The sequence below is a fragment of the Emydura macquarii genome, unplaced genomic scaffold, assembly GCF_026122565.2.
Source record: "Emydura macquarii macquarii isolate MOO-44397 ecotype Brisbane River unplaced genomic scaffold, CSIRO-AGI_Emac_v2 contig_1390, whole genome shotgun sequence".
In the NCBI taxonomy this organism is placed as follows: domain Eukaryota; kingdom Metazoa; phylum Chordata; order Testudines; family Chelidae; genus Emydura; species Emydura macquarii.
This window is the reverse complement of record NW_027131527.1, coordinates 24,070,798-24,084,756: the sequence shown is the minus strand read 5'-3', so window position 1 is coordinate 24,084,756 and position 13,959 is coordinate 24,070,798. Positions and strand designations below refer to the sequence as shown.

The 13,959-nt window shown below is 40.6% G+C and overlaps 1 protein-coding gene across 3 annotated transcripts in view; it reads right to left on the bottom strand.

Annotated features, from left to right (window-relative positions):
• The window catches only part of LOC137156172 (heparan sulfate glucosamine 3-O-sulfotransferase 1-like), a 100,088-nt gene that overhangs the window by 24,300 nt on the left and 61,829 nt on the right, over positions 1 to 13,959 (bottom strand). Inside the window, exon 2 of one of the 3 annotated variants that reach the window (XM_067552903.1) lies at positions 7,912 to 8,011. The exons of the other annotated variants lie outside the window; for them this stretch is intronic. The gene's annotated coding sequence lies outside the window, so the exon portion shown is untranslated. The remainder of the gene's footprint in view (positions 1 to 7,911; positions 8,012 to 13,959) is intronic. 3 annotated transcript variants of the gene reach the window in all.

Below are 13,959 nucleotides of genomic sequence, written 5' to 3'. Positions count from 1 at the left end.
AGCTAATAACTGAACTAAATCGGAATTAACTGTTTTTCCTGTGAATTACATTTGACTTTTTAAAAAATGTGGTATAGTTTTAAACAGAGGATTAAGAGTAAACCAAAGCATATTTGATGGGAAATCCCCAAATTATGAGGCACACATATAAGGGAAAGATTCCCTTCACTCCAAAACCCCAGATGTGAATCAAAAGTGGCAAAGAATACACCTATATTCATAAATGGCAAAGAATAAATGCATGGTATTCAGGTGATGAAAAGCATAGCTCCATCCATGTTTTCTTTCAAATGATAACTTAACTGCATCTTGCACAGGGCAGAAAAATGTTGTGGACAATTACCTTTTTCATGGGATTTTTATACATTTCTATGAAGGAAAAAAAATAGAATTTAGGAAAACTCTTCCTGGGCCCAGCTCCTGCAAATATTTAAGTATTTGCTTAACTTTAAGCATATAAATAGACCACTGAAGTCAAGGGCACTCACACATGCTTAAATAAAGCATGTACACAAATGTTTACAAGCTCAGAGACATATTGAGAAAGCTTTCCTTTAAAAATATCCAAGATTTTAAAGTGGGATTTTCAAGATAGTCTGAGGGAGTTAGGAACCCAAGTCGAATTTACTTTCAATGGTAATTAGGTGTATAACTCACTTAGGTTCCTTTAAAAATCCCACCCTAAAATCCTCTGGACTAACCCCAGAAGAGCCAAGGTATTCTCTTGTAAGACAAATAATGAACTGAGACCTAGGAAGAAGACAGGCAACTGTTAGAGCTTAATTTTGACTTGGTGGTTGTTCTGTTTTTTTGATAAATTGAGAGCAAGGAATGGTGACCTCACTAATTGATACTCCGAATACGCTTGGCTGTCACTGACGTCTAGAAGCAGCCTCTGAAGTGTGCTATTGTCTATCCACAACTTCCTGGCAATGCTGGAATGATGTAAAAGGAACGATGAATTGGGTGTTAACTAGGGCATTTTGCTTTGTGCCAAAATGTGTTTATGTTAATAAACTGAAGGTTTCCTCAATAGCTAAACACTAAGTGTTTAATATGTATTCTATTATATATGAGCAGTAAGGCCTAGATCCTGAAATATATGTGAAGTGGGTTGAGTTAAAACTCATCTAAGCTGTTGACCTCCACCCTTCACTTAAAGCAACAGGAAAAGCAAACTAAACAGACCCACTTAAGCAAAGATGGTATGCAAGCCCACACAAGAATGTAGACTTTGTGTTCCATAAGGCACTATCTGTGTGCATGCACACATGTATCAGAAACAGAAGCTGAGAGCATACAGTTACTGGAAGCACAGTAATATGGCCCTGTGACAAAGCAAAGAAAAAGCTTTTGGGGGTGTAGAGTGTTGGCTGGAAAGGCAGGCTTGGAACAGTGAACAAAGCAACAATCTCCTGGTATTTGTTCCTCTGAACACCACAGGAATCAGCACCTTGTACATTCCTTGTAAATAAAGGAGATTTCACCAAAGAAAGTACCTGACTCCATCGTCAATTTCTACACCAACTGGAACAACACACAGGCCCTGACCTTTGACTAACTGCTCAGGTCAAAAGGGGTAATAAGTATTTAGGCACCTAGAATCCATTGAAATCAATGGGTGTTAGGGGCCTAAATACCTTTGGGGATCTGGGTTTAAGCCTCTTTAGGTGAAAAATATCTGTACCACCATGGCTGTGGAGCCAAACAGTATGTTTAATTTCCTTTAGCACATCTTCACTTCCCTCAGTAAATTATTTATGTCTTAACAGATAAAATCATTTCTGTTTACAGCCCAATTCCATCCCCAAATAAAATCTGCCCCTCCAAATTCACTGAGTGCTGCTTCCCTCCAAATCAATTAATGTTGTCACTCAAATCAGTTAATATTCTCCCTCTACTTTTTAGAAAGCTTTGTCTTCCTTTGCCCCTTCTTTCATTGCTCTTTTGGGGAAGTCTGAAGGCTTTGGCCATCTCCTCCTCTTCCCCTTAGCCCTTTGCTTTTAAGTCTGCCTACCCCTGATCTGAAAGGAACAGCTTTTCAGAGGCAGTCCTGTTCCTTTTTCCCATCCTGTGAGAAATGGAGCAGACTCCAACATTGTGCTCCCCTTCTCATTTCATCAAAAAGAAGCGGTGACACTTGAGTTGCACTGCACCCTGCTTCTGCACCTCTCTTCGGTTCAAGAGGTTAAAGGGCAAAGGGCTGCTCTGCTCGTCTTTTCAAGTAGATCAGGTTGAGTGTCAGAACTTCTGTTCCATGGGAAATTCTCAAACACACTTTCATTCCACTCTGGACCAAACATAGAATTTTCAGTTTCCCCCTAAAGGAAAAAGCTGAAAACTTTTTGTTTTGAAATAATCAGAATGTTTCATTTCAAATTTTGAAAAGAAGTTGAGACTGGAAGCAGAAGCTCCAAGACTCCCAGCTCAGTTGTGGCTCCTAGGGATTCCAGGCTCCCACATCCTCATCAGCCCTAGCAGACAGATTAGCAGAACCTAGTGCGCTGATGGGGAGCTGAGTACCTAGAAGCCCTGGGAGCCGGGGCTGAGCTAGGAGACTCAAGAGCTTGGGAGCAGGAGACTTGGAAGCCTTGACTCAAGCCAGGGCTCTCAAAGCTTCCAGGCTCACTGTCACGGAGTCAGGAGCCAAGCCCCAGTTACAGCTGGGGCTCCCAGGGCTTCCAACTCTGTTGCAGGGTGCTGGGAAGCCCTGAAGTCCCCAACCCTGGGACAGTCTGCCCTGGAGCTGCAGAGCCTGGGAAGCCTGGTGTTTCCAGCAGCTTGTCAGGCAAACAGGCAGGAAACTGGGAACCTGCCTGTGGTTTGTCAGAAGTTTAAGCCAATCACGCTCTCAAAAACCATTTCAGGTTAGACGAATTGGCATTTTCCAATGAACCCTGTTTTGTTGGAAAATTCCTGACCAGCTCTATTCTCTAGAAAAGCCAGAGGCTGCCTCCCAGTCTTCTTGCATGGGCAAAATGTCTAATCTGTGTGAGCAAGTGGACAAATGGGGCCAAATTCTCAACTAGTGTAATCATCACTTCAACGGAGTTTTGTCAATTTACACCAGCTGAGGGCTTGGGCCCCAGGTTTTTTCAATCCCAGGCTCTGATTTAGATGCCTCTTTTCAGTGGGCTATGAGAAGAGTTTCAACATTGCCAATCCCAAGCATTCAAAAATGATGAGATTAAAAAAAAAAAAGTCTTCTGGTTCTGAGCTTTTTAGGGTGCATTTTGGGTCAAGATTTTAAGCTTTCCTCTGTAATCATGAGGAATAGAAACTTTCTGTTTTTAAATGAAAGCTGGGATTCTCCGTCACATGAGTGCAGGAGCTGGGGCTTTCAGAAAAACTTCAAATATGGTGAGACACAATACAATCGCAAGAACTAGCGAGGTATAGCAGGTATGGTCAGATCAAGGCATAGCAAGATAACCTCCTGCATTGAAAGAGCCGCAATAATTATATTTACTGAATAAGAGATCAGGGATGTGCCTTTCACAACAATTTCAGTTTTTTATACACATACACACACACACGCACGCACACACGCACACACACGCACACACCCACCAAGCATACTTGTTTCAAATGTGAAATTACATGCTTCAAATGTAAATATCTTTTTTGACTATACACGGCACAATGACTTTTACTCATTTGTTTCCTTTGCAAAGTATTCTGGGAGATAGAGACCAGGTGCTCAGATATTATAGACTAGATTGATAGGGAAAAAAGTGAGCGGTTTGGATAGGTCATGGGTGAACAAGGTTTGATAAATACCACTCTAATTAATCCACAGAAAAAGTGGCTGTCATGTTTGTTGTTCTGTTGCCAGCAGCTTGCAAAGTATATACATTACTTTAACCCACATAAAAATTCAAATTTGCTTGTACACATTCAACAACCACAAAATGGTACCATAATAAAACCAGCTGGACATCATATTGATGTGACATCCAGAAAATGCCCAAACAACATATCTTAGACATGATGTAATGTTTAAAAAAGTATTCATGCTTCTTAGATAATACAGAATTTTATAGCATTTTATTTTCACAGTGAAGTAACAAAGTCAGCAAAACTATCAGAGCAAAAAAAAAAAATTAAATCAAAGCACTAAAATAGTTTATTTCTGTTTCAAAATCAAAAAAGACTGATGCTCTCCATGACTGGTGTTGTATGTGACAATTAATCTATGGGGCAAAGGGGAAGAGAGACAGAGGAAAGCACACTTGAAAGTGCTGTTCTGTTTTGGTGTTATCTTCCTAATCCAGCATCTCTCCTACTTTTCCCCCTCAGTTTTCAAATAAAATGGAATATAAATTATTAGAAAAATTGAAGTGTAGATTTGTGATCAATCATGCTTTCCAATTTTCATTGGATATTTAATAAGGAATGAAACTCCAATTTTTCTTATTGTATGAATCTCAATCCAAGCATTTCCTCCCCTTTTTGGTCCCTTTTAAAATTTGCTCAAGAACAAGGATATTAAAAAATCTATTTTGAAGATCAGCCCCTGCTTCCCTTTTTAACCACTTTTTTACTTGACTATTGAAGCCTTGTCATGTGAAATGGAAAAAAAGTCATGGGTTTTATTTTTATGGTTTTAAACATACAACCCTCCTGCCCTCTCACTTCTTATCCCTCCCGCCCCATAATCACAACAACAAATCCATGCAGAAGGATGCCATTCTTTAAGCGTGCCATCTCATGCTGCATGTTATCTTTGAGCAGATCATTTTCCTCATGTTCTCAAAGCAATCGGAGTTTTCCTGGAGGGTCAGTAGAGCTATTTTCAGCATGTCTGTGGTGTCACTCTTCATCACCTGCCTAACAGTTACTTTCAGATTTATAAAGAGCAAAGGCCAACAGGTGAATGGCAGTTAATTTAAAAGCTCGGTGAGACAGAGAGAAAGCACAAGGCCAACATTTTCAAACCCGGGCGTCTGAAGTTGGGCACTTAAATCAATAGGGAGAAATTCGACCTCCCTTCTGCCTTCATTTTGAGTAGTGCCTTATTCCAGAAGTAGTTCCATTAAAGAAAATGGAGTTAGGTAAGAGCAACAGAAGCTAGTCCATATTTAAAAACTCCTGTAATAAAAGTGGCTTTGCTTTTTTTAGATGTCGAGCTCCTGAAGCTCTGATGGCCTAAATATGGAGGTAGCTGCCTGACTTCAGGCATCCACATTTGAAAATATTGGCCCAATCTTTACAATGACAATTTCAAGAAAGTGAATCCAGTTTGACTCTTTGGGAAATTCCTTTGAAAAAAGTTAAAGTTGCATTACTTTTTGGTAATGCTTCCTTAAACAGTTATGGTTGTTGGGGTTCGCAATACTTGCTCACTGGGAAAAGCTCACCCACATCAGCATGTAGTGATAAATAAAGATTTCTATGGGAAGAGTTAGCAGTGGAAACATTTACCCATAGCAAATGGAAGAGATCAAAAACTACTATAAAATATAGTTGCTGTTCAAGTAATTCTTGGGAAAACAGAATTTTCAAGTATTGAAACTTGTTAAACTGAAAACCCAAGCAGTTTATAGTTGTTAGATTAAAAAACCCACACACCTTAGATGGCTGCCTAAGAGAAAAATCAGACTTTTAATTAGTGGGGTGTATTTATTTCTGTTAATGCTAAACCTCAAATAATGTGTTGCGATTTTGGACCTCTTAAAAACATGGATTCTAGAACTGAGTATACACCAGCACTGGACTTTGCAGTTTACTACCAGGAGAGGCAGTGGTCTGCTACAAGTGCAGTTCACTGGAGAAGCTCCCTTTTCTCTCTTTGGTGACCAGGCAAAGTTGCATCACTTTCAAAAAGGGCTAGATAATCCTGGTTTCCTCCCAGTTCACATTCCCCTCCTTCATTAAAACAGGTTCCCATAATTCTCAGATGTCATGGGAGTCACTTGCTGAGGATGAGCTGCTGCATTTGCCTGCACTATTATTGCATATGAACTCCCTATTACTGGTAGCAAACTCATTATTGCAAAATGCTTTCCCATATAAGCAAGTATGAAGGATTTTAAAATAAATTCCAACACAAACGTTTTGCTTTGGATTTTAAAAGCACCATCCCAAACCCAAGGCCCAAATTCCATGAGGTTGTTAGGGAGCTGAGGGCACGCAGCATTTTACTGGGGTGCACTCAGAACACCACAGGATTGGGCCCATGGTGCAGAGAACAGGTGATCAGTCAAATCCTGTGCAAGTTTGATCATTTTTTGCTTTATATAATATTCTCCTCTTGAGCTGCATCGACTCCCATTAATGACCAGCAGAGAAACGTCCATGCACTGAAAAGAATATTTCCGATTAGCAGCAACAGCACCAAAATGTTTTAATATGAGACAGCACCAAAATGTTTTAATATGAGAAAAATCTGCTGTGTTCTGCTCTTTTAGCGATAATAAAGCAAAATTTAGCTTTTCATTTTTTGCTTTGCTCTATATCTGAATATTCTTTGTTTGGGTTGAGTTGAAATTCAATTTACGAAACAGAAAGCTACACTTTTAAAAAAAATACTTAGTATTTTATTCATTGGTGCCACAGATTCCCCTTCTCAAGGGCAGGAAATATGGTCCTGCTATTAAGGCATTGGACTGGGAATTGGGAGACATGGGTTCATTTCTCAGTTCTTCCACAGATTTCCTGTATGACCTTGGAAAAGTCACTTAATCATCTTTGTGCCTCAGTTAACCATCTGTAAAATGGGAATAATAATACTTCCCTAACTGACAGGGATGATGAAAGGATAAATTCATTGTTTGTGAGATGCTCAGATATTGTAGTGATAAGGGCCATAGAAACAGGCTATAAACTAATTACTGCTCTCCATATACTATTTCTTAAAGATCATTACAAATGGAGTTTTATCTTACAAAGCACCACTTCAAAGGCTTTATAGAAATATATTTTAGATGACTGCTCAGCAATCATCTGTTTGTGAACTGGATCTAACTCTGAAACTGCTCTCCCAGTTACATTTTAAATACTTTCTATGTCACCACAGTGAGGGTGTGAATGGAACATTTTAAAGTGCTAACATTTCCTTTTCTCCAACAGAGTCTCAACTGGCCCAAAGATTCTCTACCCCACCCCAGCAAAGTGGCAGATCTCACAAGATATCTTGGTACATTTCTAATGAGTACTGAAGAAAAGCCAAATGTCATGGTATAAATTGGTATTACTTGGTAACAATGGAAGGCACAAGAGAGAGGGGTCCTGGAAGCTAAATTTAGATGGTCAGGAAAAGAATTTAAGGCAAGGTCTTCTTGTGTTCTCTGGAAGGCTCCTGACTCCACACTCAGACCAGTTAGACAGGGGAAACTTGTGGACTCTCAATGCATGGATGCAAAGGGAGTGTGAAGAGGAAGGGCTGAAGTTCATTCGGCATTGGGAAAGAAGAATCTATACAGAAGGGATGAGCTCCACCTTAATTAAAATGGGAACAGGCTTCCAGCAGAAAAAATTAACAAGTTTTAGGTCAACTATTTAATATAGGAGCCGGAGGGGGGGGAGGGGGAGGGGAAGGGGGAGACACGACACGGGGGGGGGGCGCTGATAAGTAAAGAAGAGCAATCAGGTCAAAGACATCTATTGGTTAACCAAAGGCAACACTATATCTGTTAATAAAAAACAGGACAAGTCAAAGCTGAATTGGAAGAGGGGACAGGTTGAGATCAGAGAAGTATTTGCTTAAAAAAAATAACGGGTCAGTTAAGGAGTTAAATAAAAAGACAACTGGCAAATAAATAAATGATTACAAAAGTCTATATAGCAATGTGACAAATATAAAAGCAAAAGAAGGGTAAGCATTCTTGATTTACGTATGCTTCAGGAATACATGAATCCTTTAAACAAACCATGGTCTTATTACCTCCTGTAAATTCACTTAGCTCTTACCTATCCTCTTCAGGGACACTAGTCCTACCATCTCCCAGGGAGAGCTCATGGATGGTTTTGTTTTAAATTCAAAGAGATGACATTCCATGGATGAATTTGCCTAAAACACAAAGTCATTTATCGTTATATCAGGGGATGTGCTTCTGCATCCCTTTGGATGGCCAAAAGCATTAATGCATGCAATATGTTTTTATAGTTGGATGCAGTGTAGTTGTAGCTGTTATTAGAGAGACAAGGTGGGTGAGGTAATATCTTTTACTGGACCAACTTCTGTTGTTGAGAGACCCAAGATATGCCCTGAGGAGAAAGTCTGGGATATACACCTTAACATACTCAAAACTGCCTTCACCAAAACAAGCACACTCCACCAGAAAAGTGGATCGCATAACGGAACAGGTCACCCAAATACTCTGAGAGAACCTGCTTCAATACAGAAATAAAACCCCTGCCGACCACATACACCTAGTTGTCACCTACCATCCCAAATTGGAACCCATATGGGTGTCATCAAACAACTACAACCCATAGCACACCATCCTGAAATGTGTCTTTCCTGAACCCCTATTTCTGGCCTTCAAACAACCCCCCCAATCTCGCCACGCTCATTGTCAGAAGCAAGTTCCCCACAAACCAAGACACACCAACCCAAAGCGGCACCAAACCCTGCCAGAACAGATGCAAAACCTGCAGACATATTTCCACAGCTACAATGATCAATGCCCTCCCCCCCACTTCACAACATTCAAGGTACATGCATCCTACACATGCCTTATCACAATATGTTGTATACCTCATCCAGTGCACTAAATGCCCCAACAACAACTGTGTGGGTGAAACCAGACAATCACTACACTTTTGAATGAAATCACACAGGAAAATGATAAAAGACAAAAACACCATAACCTGTGGGTGAACACTTTTCACAAAGCAATCACTCTATATCTGACCTATCAGTCCTCATCTTCAAAGAAAACCTGCACAACATTTTCAAAAGACAAGCCTGGGAGCTTAAATTCATAATTCTGCTAGACACTAAAAATTATGGATTGAACAGAGACACTGGATTTCTGGTTTATTATAACAATCAGTAACCCACCCCCTTTTTGTTCTATGACTACAGAGGTGAATGGTCCCTTATGTGCCAACTACTGATTATGCTAAACAATCTGTTCCATCTTGCATTTAGCTGTGATACTCAGAGTATCTTTCCCAGACCTGAAGAATTGCTCTTTGTGGTTCAAAAGCTTCTCTCTCTCTCTCTCTCTCTTAACAAAAGAAGTTGTTCCAATAAAATATATTGCTTCACCCACTTCGTCTTTATAGCAGTGCCATTCTCACACTCACCAAGATGTGAGAGACACATGGAGCATATACACTGATGCGATATATGAAAAAATGTAAGGACTAATTTTTTTGCAGTTGGTGACATATTTCCAATACTGCTATGTTCTGTAGGAGCCTTATTTATTATTTTAGACCACAAGGAAACATGCACTTGTTTGAAAAGACTAATGTGAAATCTATTTAGGTAAAAAAGTGTCTGCACTGAAATCCTAGTATCATTGATCATAACCTGTCTGTTCTTCTTACTTTCAATGAGTTTTTAGTTCCTCACTGTTTAGTCATTTATACACAAAGCACTTAGTAAACCATGCAGAATACTATTTCAACATTTCAGTCCAGTGTGGTGAGAAAAGAGTTTACTCATTACATGTTTAATTTTCCAGCTACAAAGAATAACCTTTTCTGAATTATTGATTATAAATGTTCACTTTTTACCTCAGAAATGTATCCCCGGGGATAATAAATCTAGATTTGAAATTTAATTGGGAACTATACAAACATGGAAGAGTTATTTCTGTTTATAACATACTAAAAAAAAGCAATGAAAGTAAGCAATGCAAGCTATCAATTACTGATGCCAGCACTTTTCTCTTTAAAAAAATGGTAATAGCTTTTCCTCTTGAGAGGATAGTATTTTATCTAAAAACTATAAATCCTATACATTACTTTATATTTTCTAATGCTGTATTTTCATCTTAGACACATACCCTAGCAGTATGTTTTTTCAGCTAAAATATTTTTATGGTCATGTTCTACTTACTTCTTTGGGTTTCTATCAATATCAATTTAAAGATTTCAGGCAAAAGTAACTTTAATGTTAAGAATAGGTTACACTTCCTCCAGAACTTTTCTGTAAAGGGGGAAATTCTGATGCAGATGTACTTGGAAAGTACTTGTCACACCTACAAACTCCTTAAAGGGTATTCTAAAGTATATATAACTTCTTCTGAGTATATAGAGAATTGTTACAGTTCAAAGCAAATTTATGAGATCAGAGTCAAACCTTAAAAGCAAATAGCACTGCTGTGTGTGTGTGTGTGTAAGGGGAAAGGGGAGAGGAGGAAGGAAGGAAGAAATTCAGGCTTTATCAAATTTAACTACTGAATTTAATTCCAAGAGTCAGGATTTCACCTAAAATATGAAGGGAAAATAAGAACAGAAAAACCATGTCCAGACATGTTCATAAAATGAAACAATTTCTACAGGGCTTGAAAATGGCTAATATAATTATGGTCCCTCCCAAACCAGTTTAAGGATGTTCCAGAAACCAAATTTCAGTCAAATCCAAAAGTGTCAGAAAAGAGTAAATTATAAAATCCAATCCATGTAGCATGATTTCAGGAAGTGGGAAGGTAGTTTATGAACTTGCTGCTGTTGTTAGTATGGGTGAGGAACTGCTGTAAGATGATGTTTTACACCTTGACTTTCAGAGTAATAGGTCATGAAATACAGCAAATTTAAAGAATACAGCAGCAAAAGAGAAAAACTAGCTTCTTGTATTGAACACTGGGTTGTCTGAAGAGCAGGGTAAAAAAAAATGCTATCCACCTGTAACTGATCCTTGAAATATGATGCAGACATGCATTCTACTTCAGTGTATGTGCCCAGTTGATTGGAGCCAGAGAAGTTTGCCTAGCAGTATCCATGGGGCAGCACTCATGACCTGCAGCCCTGGGCCCTCCCCTGGCTATGTAAGGATTGCACCACCCTCTCACTGACCATCAGAAGCACAGACTCAGATGCCGAGGAGATGGAGGGTGGATCGTGGAATACATGTCTGCATCAGATCTTGAAGAACAATTAGAGGTAAGTAACCGTTTTTTCTTCTTTGAGTAGATGCAGCCTTGTATTTTACTTAAGTGACTCGCAAACAGTACTTGTAGGAGGTGGGACTCAGTCTATATAAAAAAGGACTGTAGGATTGCCTTCCAAATGTATGCCTCATCTGGACACAGCAGTAATAAGCATAGTGGTTTGTAAAAGTATGCCCTGAGGACCAAGAAGCAGCCCAGCAAACGTCCAATACAAGAATGTTACTTAGAAATGTAGCTGGCATGGCTTGGGTTCTCGTGGAATAAGCTCACACTTCATAGACTCATAGACTTTAAGGTCAGAAGGGACCATTATGATCATCATTCTAGTCTGATCTCCTGTGCAATCCAGGCCACATAACCTCACCCACCCACTCCTGCAATAGACCCCTAGCCTATGACTGCGTTACTGAAGTCCTCAAATTATGGTTTAAAGACTTCAAGGTACAGAGAATCCACCAGCAAGTGACTTGTGCCCAATGCTCCTTTTCAGGAGGCAGAGCCTGGGCTACTTCCTATACTGTCCTGATATAGGAAATTATCCACCTGGATATTGTCAGAAGGGATCACTTGGATCCTTCATTCAATCTGCACATGAAACAAATATACGAGATGAGGAGTGGAAAGGCTTAGTTCCATCCAGATAAAAAGCTAAGTAGCACCTGACATCCAATGGATGAAGACATCATTCCTCTGAGATTGAATGCAGTTTAGGGAAGAACACTGGCAAATCTATAACTTGGTTCAAGTGAAACTCAGGAACCACTCTGGATAAAAACTTAAGGTGCTGCCGTAGGGTTACTTTGTCTTTAGAAAACCGCATATAACGGAGCTTTGCCATCAAAGACTGCAACTCATCTGTACGCCTTTTAAGATGTTATCACCACAAGGAAGGCAGTTTTCTGACACAGATGGGAGAAGGAAGAAGTTGCCAGAGGCTCGAATGGAAGTCCTGTAAGAGCTGCTAAGTCAGTATTAAAGTCCCACAATGGAATCGGATCTTTAACCAACAGGTGAAGATGAGCGATTCCTTTCAAAGGATCTCACTGCCATGGAGTTTGAAAACACCAACTTCCCATAGATATGCAGATGAAACACTGATATCACCACCAGCTAGACTTTCAATGAAATGCATGCAAGACCAAAAGGTACTCTAGGATGTCCTGGTTACCCAGCCAGCTTCAGTTGAACTTCCCGGGCTAATGATCAACAGCGAGAACCACTTCCACTTGGCTGAATAGATAGCTCTGGGGGAGGGCTTTCTACTGCTGAGCAAGCCTTGTTGGACCGTTCCTGAACATTATTCCTCCTCCTCATCTAACCATACAACATCCATACTGTGAGATGCATGTTGCTGAGCATTGGATGCCAAACCTGACCATGACAATAACATCAGGAGGTCAGGATGCAGAGGAAGGGATATGGGAGACCAAACCAACAACACAAGGAGGTCAGAGAACCAGCATTGTTTTGGCCATACTGAAAGAATGAGAATGAGCGTGGCAGAGTCCAATTTCAACTTGAGAATACCCTGCGGGACGATTAGAATTGAGGGAAAAGCATACAGAAGTGCCAATTCCCAGCTCAGGTGAAAAGAATTGGTCAAGGAGCCAGACGGAGACTCCTTGGGAGCAAAACAGATGGCATTTCTTACGATCTTTCCTGGTGAACAGGTTGATTTTGGGGATGCCCCAAACTGTGGAAATGGACCGCAGGATACTGGGATTCAGGGACCATTTCTGATTCAGGAAGAAATTTCTGCTGATATGATCTGCCAGGTGATTCTGGCAAGTGATCAGCTATGGGGATAACGTTCTCCTCCGTGCAAAAAATGTTGGAGCCTGACCGCCTCCCGACACAGGATGTTGAAATGTGCTTCGTTTTGTCTGTTCACATAATACCTCACAGTGGTACTCTCAGTAGGGATGTGCATGGTCGAGTTTCTGATGTGATCACAAAGGGCCTGACAGGCACTGTAGATGGTGTGAAGTTCCAAGACATGGATATGCAGAGAAGCGTCCTGTTCCGGCTACTGGTCTTGAACTTTCAGCAACCCCAGATGTGCTCTGGAACCTATTAAGGAGGCATTGGTAACAGTAGTACTTGTCGGTAGAGACTGAGTGAGAGAAACATCCTAGCACACAATGTCTTGAACTGTTCACCAAGGAGTCCAGAATTGGCAGAGGAAGTCTGACAAGTTTGTAATGATGATTTGGATGATAAACCAACCCTAACCACTTTTCAAGAGGAGGTAGGCGCAGCCTGGCATACTGGACTACTTGTGCGCATGCAGCCATATGACCTAGCAACTTCAGGCATATTTGGGCTGTTGTTGAGGGTTGAAACTGCAGCTCCAGACATAGGCAGCAGATCACCCGGAATCACTTGGTCAGCAGAAATGCTCTTGAACTCGTGGAGTTTATCAGGGCCCCAGTAAACTCAACTCTGAGTTGACTCCCACTGTTTAGGATGAGACCTAGATGATCAAGTAGGCGTAGTGTAAACTGGACATGACAGGTGACTTCCTCCCTGGACTTGCCCCTCAATAACCAACATCTAGATATGGGAAAATATGAATTCCCCTCTTCCTGACGCATGCTGTCACCACAACCATGCATTTGGTAAACACTCAGGGAGCGGAACACAGGCCAAAAGGCAGCACGGTGTACTAGTAGTGCTGGTCTGCCATGACAAACTGGAGATAGCAATCCTTTGAAGCCACAGGAGGTATGTGGGAATAAGCATCCTGAAAGTCCAAGGCAGCTAACCAGTCATTATGACTTATGGTGGGGAGGAGAGTTGCTATGGTGACTATACGAAATCTTACATCTGATGCATTGGTTGAGATTGTGGAGGTTGAGGATAGGTCTCATCCCGCCCTTGACCTTGGGAA